The following is an 8,900-nucleotide window of genomic DNA, read 5'->3' as shown; positions in this document are numbered from 1 at the left end:
AACAAGACGATGAGTAGCATCAAAACAGCGGCTGGTTATAGTAAGAAGAGGCAGGGGAGGTATGCCTAACAAAAAGAGGAGTGAAACCTCCAACCGAGAAGAAACGGCAAAACCTCCAACATCGAAAACATCATAGAAGAGGCATGCGAACTCCATTTTCGATGAACTCAAGCTTGTCATCAAGATGACCATAAGCTCTAAGATTCACAAAGAGAACCAAACAAGAACCAAGAAAGATGATGCAAGGATGCAATGGTTTGAGCTCTCAATGAACAATACGATCAAGCTACTCATCGAGAGCCCCCCTTGATAGTACGGCAATCGATCCTATAACTCGGTCTCCCAACTACCATCATGAGACCGGTAAAATAGAAAACCTATCAAGGGCAAACCTTTGCCTTGCACATGGTCCACTTGAGCTAGATGATGACAAACTTGACTCCCTCAAGTTGGACCACCTTTCTTGATTGTGTTGACTCGATGAAGACTAGTTGATTGCTCCCACATACTCCACTATGGGTGAGCCACTCTTCCGCACATCTTCACAAGTCCATTATCACCACAAAGGACGGCAAGCTTCAAGCATTTGATCTCTTCGTGATGCTCCACTTGAACTTGCACATCGCGACCTAACCCCACAAAGAACTCTCACGAAGACCATGGGTTAGTACACAAAGCGTAATTGACAATTCTTACCATACCATGGGGTCACTTGATCCCTCTCGGTACATTTTCTGCGCTTTGTGAGTTGATCAACTTGATTCACTCTTGACTTAGTCTTGATCAACCTTGAACCTTTCCAATTCTCTTCATTTGGATGATGTCTTGAAGGTAGACATGAATGATCACACAATCTTCTTCTTCAAGACATGCTTGCAATAAGCTCAACTCTCACATGACCAATCTTTGGATAATTCCTTGAATAACACCTTGGTCGACACAAACTCTCCTTGAAATCAACACATGCACTCCAAGAAAAGCCTATGGACAAAACCTTCAAATATAACTCAAGGAAACCATTAGTCCATAGAGATTGTCATCAATTACCAAAACCAAACATGGGGGCACCGCATGTTCTTTCAGCGGCGCCCCCATCCATCGTTTACTCCCTCGGTCATATTTTTGTAGTGCTTAGGCGAAGCCGTGCAGAAATCACATCACCATCACCGTCACCACGCCGTCGTGCTGCTAGAACTCATCTACTACATCACCGTCCGACTGGATCAAGAAGGCGGAGGACGTCACCGAGCTGAACGTGTGCAGAACGCGGAGGTGTCGTGCATTCGATACTAGATCGGTTGGAGCACGAAGAAAGTTCGACTACATCAATCGCGTTGTGAAACGCTTCCGCTTACGGTCTATGAGGGTACATAGACACACTCTCCACCTCGTTGCTATGCATCTCCATGGATAGATCATTGCGTGTGTGTAGAATTTTTTTTTGTTTTCCATGCAACGATTCCCAACAATGGTATTAGAGCCAGGTCTATGTGTAGATGATATGCACGAGTAGAACACAAAGAGTTATGGGCGATGATAGTCATGTTGCTTACCACCAACGTCTTATTTTGATTTGGCGGTATTGTGGGATGAAGCGGCCTGGACCAACCTCACATGTCCACGCACATGAGACTTGTTCCACTGACAGACATGCAACTAGTTTTGCATAAAGGTGGCTGGCGGGTGTCTGTTTCTCCTACTTTAGTTGAATCGAATTTGACTGCTGCCGGTCCTTGAAGAAGGTTAAAACAACAAACTTGACGAAACACCTTTGTGGTTTGAAGCCCGTAGCAGCCACATAAATCTTGCAACAATAAAGTAGAGGACGCCTAACTTGTTTTGCAGGGCATGTTGTGATGTGATATGGTCAAGACATGATGTGATAAACGTTATTGTATGAGATGGTCATGTTTTGTAAGATATTTGACAACCGGCAGGAGCCTTATGGTTGTCTCTTTATTGTATGAAATGCAAACGCCATGTAATTGCTTTACTTTATTAGTATGTGTTAGCGATAGTTGTAGAAGCAATAGTTGGCGAGACGACCACGACGCTACGATGGAGATCAAGGTGTCGAGCCAGTGACGATGGAGATCATGACGATGCTTTGGAGATAGAGATCAAAAGCTCAAGATGATGATGGCCATATCATGTCACATATTTTGATTGCATGTGATGTTTATCTTTTGTGCATCTTATTTTGCTTAGTACGGAGGTAGCATTATAAGATGATCCCTTAACTAAATTTCAAGGTAAAGGTGTTCTCCCTAAGTATGCACCATTTCTATAGGTGTTGATCGGGTGTGATAGACTCTACGTTCACATACAACGGGTGCAAGACAGTTTTGCACATGCAGAATACTTGGATTAAACTTGACGAGCCTAGCATGTACAGACATGGCCTCAGAACACTGAAGACCGAAAGGTCGAACGTGGATCATATAGTAGATACGATCAAAATAGAGATGTTCACCATTGATGACTGCCCCATCTCACTTGATGATCGGACATGGGTTAATTGATTTGGATCGCGTATCACTTAGATGACTTGAGGGATGTCTATTTAAGTGGGATTTCTTAAGTAATTTGATTAATTGGACTTATTTTATCATGAACTTAGTCTTGATAGTTATGCATATCACACTGTAGATCAATAGCTCGCGATATAGCTCCTATTTTTTTTTGATATGTTCCTAGAGAAAACTAAGTTGAAAGATGATAGTTGCAATGATGCGGACTGGGTCTATGATAGGAGAATTATCCTCATTGCTGCATAGAAGAATTATGTCCTTGATGCACCGCTAGGTGACAGACCTATTCCAGGAGCAGAAGCAGACGTTATGAATGTTTGACAAGCTCGGTATGATGACTACTTGATAGTTAGTGCGCCATGCTTTACTACTTAGAACTGGGACTTCAAAAACTTTTTGAACACCACACAGCATATGAGATGTTCCAAGAGCTGGAATTGCTATTTCAGACTCATGCCCGTATCGAGAGGTATAAGACCTCTGACAAGTACTTTGCCTACAAGATGAAGGAGAATAGTTCGGCCAGTGAGCATGTACTCAGAATGTCTGGGTACTACAATTGCTTGAATCAAGTGGGAGTTAATATTCCAGATAAGATAGTGATTAACAGAGTTCTCTAGTCACTATCACCAAGCTACTACAACTTTGTAATGAACTATAATATGCAAGGGATGACTAAAATGATTCCCAAGCTCTTCGCGATGCTGAAATCGGCGAAGGTAGAAATCAAGAAAGAGCATCAAGTATTGATGGTTAACAAGACCACTAGTTTCAAGAAAAAAGGCAAGGGAAAGAAAGGGAACTTCAAGAAGAATGGCAAGCAAGTTTCCACTCCCGTGAAGAAGCCCAAAGCTGGAACCAAGCCTCAAACGGAGTGCTTCTACTGCAAAGGAAATGGTCACTGGAAGTGGAACTGCCCCAATCATTTGGTGGATAAGAAGGATGGCAAAGTGAACAAAGGTATATTTTATATACAGATTATTGATGTGTACCTTACTAGTGTTCGTAGTAGCCCCTGGGTATTTGATACTAGTTTAGTTGCTAAGATTAGTAACTCGAAACAGGAGTTGCAAAATGAACAGGGACTAGTTAAGGGCAAGGTGACAATCACTACAGGAATCAGGCACTTTGCCGTCTGTCATGGCTGACGACAAAGGCATGCGTGGCTGATGGCAAAGGCCTTTGCCGTCCGCCAGAAAACGGCAACAGGTCCGGCTGAATAGGCTACGGTGAAGGGCTCTTTGCCGTCTGCTGACGAACGGCAAAGGTGAAACGCTCTTTGTCCTTGGCCAGCAGACGACGAAGAGCCCGGACGACACAAGTGAAAGGTTAGGTCCGTTAAGGGGTTAACGGTATGCTTTGCCGTCCGCTGGCAGACGGCAAAGTAGCGAAATAGGCCAGCCCCGGGTGCTGCCACGTGTCAAGCTATGTCGTCAGCTGGCTGACGGCAAAGGTGCAACACTGTTTGCCGTCTGCCAGCAGACGGCAAAGTAACCAAATAGGCCAGCCAGTGCCCCATGTTGCATAGGTAGCTGCCGCGTGGCAGATTTGCCATTTGCTGGCTGATGGCAAAGCTCTTTGCCGTCTGCTGGCAGACGGCAAAGAGCCTATATAGCCCCAGTTTTTCTATTTTTTGTTATATCCTTGCATTTTCAAAAGACATAAATTATATATATAGTTTCAACCTCAAACATAGCCCATGTATCCATCATCTAGTAGTCCATCAACGCAACAGAACACAATGGGTATTAAAACGTCCAATACACACATAGCTTCACGGAGTTCATCAACATGCATACATAGTTTCATGGAGTTATTCAACATACATTGTTTATCAACACAAAATCAAAACAGAAACTAAAACTAGCAGTCCATCGGTCCAGCTTCCATGAAGTGAATTAAATCTGCAAAAATGGGAGTAAGCTAGTTAGAAGAAGAAGAAGAAGAAGGTTTTTACCCTTTTCCTTCTCATTCTTCTTCTTTTATTCTTTTTTCCTCTGTTTCTTCTTCTATTCTTTCTTTTTCTCCTCTTCCTTGTTTTTCTTCTTCTCATTCCTTATTTGTGTCATTTTAGAGCTTACATAGGTAATTATGCCATTTTTAGCTAACTAAACTTATTATGTCAATTTGGAGGAAATTAAGGTAAGTATATGTCATTTTTGTGCTAACATAGGTAATTATGCCATTTTTAGATAACGTTGGTAAAATGGATCATTTTGGAGCTAACCTAGCTAAAATGGATCATATTGGAGCTAATGTAGGTAAAATGGATCATATAGGAGCTAACCTAGGTAAACTTGCTCATTTTGGAGCTAACCTAGGTAAAATGGATCATATTGGAGCAAACCTAGGTAAAATGGGTCATTTTGGAGCTAACTCAACTAATTATGCCATTTTTGAGTTAACTAAGCATATTATGCCATTTTTGACATAATTAAGCTAAGTATAGGTCTTTATTTAGCTAACCTAGGTAACTAAGCATATTAGAGCTAATTTAGTTAAGTATAGATCATTTTGGAGCTAAGTAAGCTAATTATGTCATTTTGTAGGAAGATTGGCTAAGTTGAGGTCATTATGGTAACCATTTTGGAGGAAATAAAGCTAAGTCTAGGTCTTTATGCATTTGGTAGGCAAAACACTAGAGAAATGTTACCGTCATCACAGAGGTGAAGGGCCGGTCGGGTTTACGCCAGTGTTAGATGGAGAAGGACCGGCGGTGGTCGGGGTTGCGCCAGTGCGAGGCGGAGAAGGATCGGCCGATGCTTGTCGGGAGGCATGCTGCACCAAAGATCATTTGTAATGTCTCATTAGCATGGTGCAACTGAAATGTGAATACTGGTAACTAATGACCATTCAACTAAAACTCACCGTGTCCGCTATACCAATCTAAGGCATCGGGGAAGGGGTCTGACCGTTTTTCTCGCACACGGTCTGCACATTTTGATTTCACGAGTCAGTGATATTAGTTAGTAATGAAACGGACATTACATGCATGATTTGGCTAATAAACAGGAGAAACTTACCACGAGGAGCTCGTATAGGGCCCGGTGAGACGCGTCGTTCCGGTTCCTCTCCTCCTCCAGCATCCTAGCCGTCCTCTGCTCCATCTCGGTCTCCCTCTCCTTGGCCTTCCTATTTGCCTCCGCTAGAAGCTCCTCGGCCCTAGCCTCGATGGCGAGGTCCACTGGTCGTGGTCGAGGCGGTATGTTAGGAAGAGACCTCGTGTGGCGCTTCTTGATCTCTGGGAGACTGCTAGGACAACGTATCAGTCCATCCCCAATGGCTACCGAGCCATGTTTCCTCCCATCACCAGATAGGATCACGAGCTCTGTATCAAAAGGACTCTGGCTCGGGTTGAAGTCATCCCCTTTCGTCGCCTTCCCCCAGTCTCTGTGCCTCACGAGCTTGTTGTGGGAGGAGATGTTGGTGAAGCTCCCTGGATAATCGAGGTCATCCTCAAAGAATGCCTTGGCCTTCTTGAACAGGGCCATATGGGCCATGGCATAGAGGTCGTACAGCGGTGGCACTTCCTTCTTGTTGTGTTTCGCCTAAGAGAGGAACAACATATTAGTTAAGGGCTGGAGCTAGCATGAAAAATGAAATTGCATGAATCGTTAAGGGCTGGAACCACATACCCAGTGATCCCCGTACTCAGACAGGTTGGAGCTCCCTTGATGGTGTGGCACACCTCGCATTTGGGAACGCTTATCCCATTCCTTGGTCTTGTTGTGTTCGGCTAGCCATTGGGGAGAGAACCACTCATCCACCAATGCCTCCCAACAGTCCATCAAATCGCACACCATCTCGGGGGCACCTAAGTTTGGCAAAAAGAAATTTCAGCGCTACGCCTACGAATGAAATCAAGGAAACTAAGTACAAGGCCTTAAGATAGTTAATTACCTTCATGTACTTCTCCTTACTCAGATACTTGAGGTGGCACTTCTTCTTGGCCCTCCTAATGTTATTCGAGGCGTAGTAGTCTCGAACAGCCTGCACCCTAGCCTCGTGTCATAAGTTCTGAAGTAGGCACTTGCACTCGGCTTAGAGAACCGTAGCAGCCTCCACCTCGTGTTCCTCAGAACCCTATAGAAGGTCTGCAATCGAACAAGACAACACTGATTAGTACAATCACTAGGTAATGTTGATTTTTAATTCTGTAAAGTAGAAATTACCCAAAACCGCTGCCTCACAATGTCGGCCACCGTCTCGCACACGACACCGTCGACCCTCTCCTCTAGAGGGGCTGGGGAAGCCACGTGCATCTCCCAGCTCATTGCTAGCTGTGGAGCCTGACCCTCAGCAGGCAACATGACCCACCCCGGGAAGTGGTGCCTGACTAGAGTACCAAGGACCTAGTTGGGCCTGCGGACACCATCGGGGTGTATCCAACCCCTGCAGTATGACAAGGCCAACACATTAGATATTAATTTGAAGAAACATGAAGGACAAAGGTTGACACAGAGTAAATGCACTTACTTCTCTCCGTTAGGCTGAATCAACCACCTCTGACCGCGGGTCGCCGGCACGGCCGGGAGCTTCGTACCACCACGCTGGTAGACCTTCTTGCCCTGCTCAACCAGCTCGGCATCGCTAAAACTATCGTCAGACCAGGTCTCCTCACCATCAGCATGGCCACTAATCTCCGGAGTCACGTGGGACAACTTGGGAATAGTAGCTCCTATGGTTTCTAGAGCGAGTGAATGAAACACTATCTTCTTATGAGCGGAGATAGAGAGCTATGTCACAATCAATAAGTGAGATGATGTGGGCGAGGAATCTTCTGTCACAATAAAGGTCTTCTTTTCGAATTTAAGTGGGATTAGCTTCTTCCTCAATTGATATTACTGACAATCTAGCAATTCCATCCTTTATAAGACGAAGACTCTGGGACCGGAGTCTCGTGGGACGAAGACTCTGGGGCCCGAGTCTCCTGGGACGAGGGCTCGGCGACACGAGGCTCGTCAGCCCGAGGCTCGTGGACCGGAGTCCAAGACGGGTCCAAGTCTGACGGCTCCACCTGAGACGGAGCACTCTGGTGGTCCGGAGAATTAGCTTCGGGTGGCGGCGAGGAAGGCACAACTGCCTTCCTACCTCTCCCGTTGCCACATCCACCTCTAGATCCCCTCTTGGTCTTCCCCCGACCTCTCCCGGTCGAAGAAGAAGGGCCCGCCGGTGTCGCCATGTTGTCTACGAGTGCTCTACGAAGCTGCTGGGGTGGAATATAGCCACCCCTCCCAGCACGCGCTGAGGAAGAAGGAGGCTCGGAGCACTCTCGACCCGCGCCCACCATCTGCCAACACCTACAATGACAAAGAGTAAACTAAATTAGTACAACATAAACATAATAAAAAATTTGGTGGGTGAAAACAACATAAAATCCCCTTTTCTGATATTTCAAGCTTTTGGAATATTTATATAGGAAATATTCTCTATAAATTCCAAGAAAATTCTAGCATGTATGACAATGCCATATTTGGTTATCTTGACAAGTATCATCTCTTGGAGAACAAAATGACATCACCAAAACCCCTCAGCCTACTTAACCTAACTAACCTATAAACTAACCTAACTAACCTAGTCTAAAGATAACTAACCTAACTAACCTAGAAAATCAAACTCACCTAACTAACACCTTCTACTTATTCTAAAGATAACTAACCTAACCTAACTAACCTAGAAACTAACCTAGCTACCTAAACTAAACTAAATTAACCTAAAATAAACTCCTTTCCCCCTTGGTCTTTGTTCTTCTTCTTCTTCCTTCTTTTCCTTCTTCCTCTTGTCTTCCTTTTCTTCTTCATTTTCCTTATTTTCCTTTTCCTCTTCACTTCTACTTTTTCTTCTTTTCTTCTTAATATAAAAAACTAACCTACAATCTACTAACCTAGAAAAGCTAACCTACAATATACAATCTACTAACCTAATTAAAGCAACTAAATCTACTAACCTAATTAAAGCAACTAAATGTACTAACCTAAAGCAACTAAATTAACTAACCTAAAGCAACTAAATCTACTAACCTAAAGCAACTAAATCAACTAACCTAAAGCAACTAAATCAACTAACCTAAAGCAACTACATCAACTAACGTAAATCAACTAATTAACCTAAAGCAACTAAATCTACTAACCTAAAGCAACTAAATCAACTAACCTAAAGGCCTGTTCGGAATTCCACCAGCTCCACGAAATTCCAGGAGCTATGGAGTCAAGAAATAGCTGCTCTGCAGTTTTCAACTGCAACTCCACCAACTCCGGGAGTGGAGTTGTGTAGTGGAGGCTCTCCGAACAGGGCCTAAATCAACTAACCTAAAGCAACTAAATCAACTAAAACAACAACAACAAAAATAAAAAAATAAAGGGCAGACCT

The sequence above is a fragment of the Triticum dicoccoides genome, chromosome 3A, assembly GCF_002162155.2.
Source record: "Triticum dicoccoides isolate Atlit2015 ecotype Zavitan chromosome 3A, WEW_v2.0, whole genome shotgun sequence".
NCBI classification, from domain to species: Eukaryota; Viridiplantae; Streptophyta; class Magnoliopsida; order Poales; family Poaceae; genus Triticum; species Triticum dicoccoides.
This window is presented reverse-complemented; position numbering follows the sequence as displayed.